At 38.6% G+C, this 4,280-nt stretch overlaps 1 long non-coding RNA gene across 1 annotated transcript; it reads left to right on the top strand.

The window, feature by feature from the left end:
• The first annotated feature begins 3,505 nt into the window (after window positions 1–3,505).
• Window positions 3,506–3,999, top strand: LOC134177830 (uncharacterized). The gene is made up of 3 exons (XR_009969553.1): window positions 3,506–3,557; window positions 3,620–3,705; window positions 3,769–3,999. It is a non-coding gene; the product is annotated as an uncharacterized LOC134177830 (long non-coding RNA).
• Window positions 4,000–4,280: the final 281 nt, after the last annotated feature.

Below are 4,280 nucleotides of genomic sequence, written 5' to 3'. Positions count from 1 at the left end.
ACGCACGTTTGTTTATGTTTCAATACAAGTCAGTAAATGTCAGATACGTACAATCGTGTGTTTATCTTTTTCCGATTCTTAATTCTTCTTCCATTTAGTACCCGTCTCTACGAAAACTGTTTTCTCGAAATGGAGCATTGCTTTCGCTCAACAAACTATAGTTCAAGAATCGCTTATGACTTCTATTCGAGAAAGCCTACATTCGACTGTATACGTTGTAACAATTTTCAGATATCGCATTTTCCGTGATGACATCCCATGTGACTTTAAAGACGTATTTTCGCCAACGTGACTTTGACGTCAAATATTCAGCTTACTGTGCATTGTTAGTCAACCATTATTTTTTGCCTTTAGACACACCGTTTGTTCAATTCCCTGCATAAGTGCAATATTTTATTGGCGCTTGCAGTTTCGTAATTTTTGCCAAACATTTTTGTCTGGGCGGTTTTGCCGGGTTAAAGTCACTTCTAAGATTTCGTCAAGTGTTTTGAGCATTTGGAAAGCTAATCGTATTGTTTTTTCGCCAAATCTTGTTTGTGAGTGTTTCAGTAAGAGTTTTGCATACTCGGGATTTAGCCGTTGGGTAGATTTTAAGTTATACCCCTAATAATCAGCTGTTATGGATATGTACTCGCACGTTGTCGTTACGTAACAGGGTATTTTAACCCATCTATTACTGACTAGTTATTACGTCGCGCCTACATAGGTCATCACGTGAAGTGACGTCGGTAACGCGCGTACCTTGTCTCCACCTCCGGTCAGTACCCGGCTTTGCTATTCCGGTTTCCTGCAAAGGAGCCTTCGTCAATCTTTTTAACCCTTCACGAACGCACCCCTAAGTTCCTTCTCTCTATAACCTTTGCACTACTATGTCACGCCTATAATTATCTAGCGCGCGTCTTTATTACTAGCGCGCACATAACAAAATACTATCGTCTTATTATCTAGCGCGCGCATAACAAAATACTATTATTTGCAACTGTAGCAACATTATAAAAGTAAAAATAATAATTCTGACACGTATGAAATGTACATAAATTGCTCTTTTGAATGACACAACTTTTGTAACTACCTCTAACTGTTTCAATATTTTATTTCGTCTAACTGTTTATTTTACCTCTATTATGCATAACAATCCAATCAAGTTGATTGACTATTTGAAAAAATATTGATATGCAAAATGCTAAACCAATACAAAATATTTGCAGCAGTGACTTCACGCTTTCAATTATATGCACATATATACACCTAATCCAACACTAAAAAACAACAAACTGTTACTATATACAAATCGTAAAACATAACATAGATCACCTAATACAATACTGTATAAATGAAATACTGAAATACTGTATAACAATACATAAATAAAAATATACAACAATATATAAATAGAAATATACAACAATATATATAGAAATATACAACAATATATAATAGAAATATACAACACTATAAATAGAAATATACAATATACACAGTCACAGTTTGGCAATTTTCAGTCATCCTCAGTGTGATATTTTATAAAGCACTGTCGCTCAGCAGATGACACACAGAGGGGGACGTTGCATTCTTGGCAGCGATACCTGGTCTTTGAGTTATGCCTGCCTTCAGATCCGTTGCTATGTGCGTTGCTATGGGCATAACTCAAATTCTTGCCAACTCCTAACATCCAAACTTGGAAAACACTTACTGAAACGTAAAAACTAAACAGCGCATAGCAAAAAACCAAACGAATAGACATCAAACTGTTTTACATACCGATGTCTACCACAACATACGGGTACACAGCCATAGCAACCGAACACTCATGCGTTGCTATGCGCATAACTCAAATTCTTCCCAACGGCGAACGCCCAAACTTGCAAAACAAGTACTAGAAACGTTACTGAACAACGTATCGCAAAAAACGAAATGATTAAACATCAAAACGTTATACTAACAGCGTAGCGATATCGCTGTTTTCCTCGAAGGGTAGCGCTTTTTCGTTGTCCGTCGCGTCATCGTCGGACGACGATATCGAAGCCATCGACATATCATCGCCATCGTCAACTTCGTCATCACTTGTTTGCAGCTAAAAATAAGAAGCCAAATCTTAGGGTTAGGGTTAGGGTTAGGGTTAGGGTTAGGGTTAGGGTTAGGGTTAGGGTTAGGGTTATGGGGTAGGGTTTAGCTCAACAGAACTAAACCTCACGTACCAGAACGTGCAGGACCATGCCTGGTCTGGTGATCGTGGGGGCTTTATTTCCAGTCTTGTGGGGTGCTCCCTTGGGTGTACGGCTTGTCATTAATTGTCAACAATCTCTTCACTGTTGGTGCAACAATTCTCTGGTCAAGTGTAGAGGTTGTGTCCGTTGTAACCATCAATGTTTTGGTGTCGGATGATTAGGAGTTTCTTCATGTGTGTTTGTTTTGTCCGTGTAGAAGATAGAAGGGAAGAGGGGAAAAGGACAGAAGGAAAAGGAGAAAGATAGAAAATTGAGTTACAGAGAGAGAGAGAGAGAGGGGAGCGGGGGGGTTTTGTTTGGAAACATGTATGGATCAGGTCTGAGTGGGTGGCCAAGAGGAGAAAGACAGGAGAACAAAAGAGATTAAAATTATATGATCAATTAATTAATTTATTAATCAATTACTATTTCATGCAATAATTCAATAAATAATTGATTCAGTTGGGGTCAAGCTAGTTGTTTTAATAATAATGTTAAGTAAGCCCATATGGGTGTATGGGTATGTGGATGTCTGCTGTGGAGTGTGGATGTCGAGGTATGTTGGCCAGGTACTTACCTTGGTGGGAAAAGATGAGTTGTTGATGTTGCACACTGTGATGGGATGATCTTAGGATCGAGTTGCTTGACATGTATTAAAACTTGTTAGTTTGTGTAGTTGTTTCAAATCATCAAATGTCAGATTTCTTGTTGATTTGTAATTTGAGTTGTGTATTGATTTTGTTGGCTCACACATTTGTTCAATGTAGTTTCGTATTGGGGGTAGTTTTTTGTATATGTGAGCACCAACATATGTCAGTCTGTATAAGAGTGTTTTTGGTGTGTACCTGTAATTGTAGAATTCTTCCAATGTAGGTCTGTCTTTTTGACCACCCTTGTGGAGTTTGTTGGTCAGAATGAGTTGATGGATGCTGTTGTGGTCAGTAGTTGATGTTAATCAGGATGTTCATTTGCTGATCCCCACTTTTGGGAAATGCATTCTGAAGCCGGAAATGTTGAAGTGGTACTTCCGGTGTGGAGGTCCTGTTCAGTGTTTACGTACTCATTGTCTATTTAGAGTTTGTTTTCTGTTAGAATGTAGTTGTTATTAGAGAGACAATTCAAGACAATATCGATTGAGCGTTTTCAGAGAGGTTATGTGTCAGATATGAGATGTGATCACTAATCAAAACGTTATGGAACGATATCCAGCTTCGGGTATCGTTTCAGCGTGCACATAAGCGAGCGCGGTGCGATCTATTGGCGTACGCGTTTCGGTATATAACCTTCATCAGCGTCAGACACGCATCGATGAGAATGTCTAACCTTGCAACACGCTAGAGAATGTCACTCGTCAGTTGTCGTTCATATAAAGAAGTTTTGAGAAGTCGTGACGTGATCGGAAATTTGACTAGGTTTCAGAACAATGGATTCTTGTGTCCGTTTGACGTAATGAGTTCTTTTGGTATGTCGGCGGCGGGAGATATATGTCTGTATCCGGGTAATATTAGTCATGTGACTTGTTTGTTGTCATGTATCGAATACCCTTGTTCTTCGGCTTCAGAAGCAACGGTGACGGTGTGGTTGGAAAGAGCAGCTGGCATAAGTGATATGGACGAACAGAGCGAGTGATGATGAGCTCCCGATGAGGTGAAGACGACATCTGATCGGTGAGTCTGCGTGTATGGGTATGTGTGTCTATGTGTGACATGCAGGTTGTCTGTCCTGAGTGTTGTGTTTGCGTGGTGTGGGGTGTATGAGTGTTATTTGGTGTCGTGGAGTAAGATTGGGGGTAGAAATAATTTTTTATTTATTTATAAATATTTATTTATTAATTAAATAGTGTATTTATTTAATAAATTTAGTTAAATAAAAGGGGGGAGTTTTGGATTAATAACGAAGCCAGGGTGAGTGTTATAGTTGGGGTTAATGTATTAAGTTAGTATATTATGCGATATATTAAATATCCTATTTAGTTGGGGTTACGTATTGATCAAATTAATTAGGTAAATAATTTGTTAGATGACTTGTTAATTTAGTGTTAGAATTAAGGTTAGGGTTAGGATTGGGGTTAGG

This window comes from Corticium candelabrum, chromosome 3, assembly GCF_963422355.1.
Source record: "Corticium candelabrum chromosome 3, ooCorCand1.1, whole genome shotgun sequence".
NCBI lineage: Eukaryota > Metazoa > Porifera > Homoscleromorpha > Homosclerophorida > Plakinidae > Corticium > Corticium candelabrum.
The sequence above is the reverse complement of the archived record's forward strand: the minus strand, read 5'-3'. Positions and strand labels throughout refer to the sequence as shown.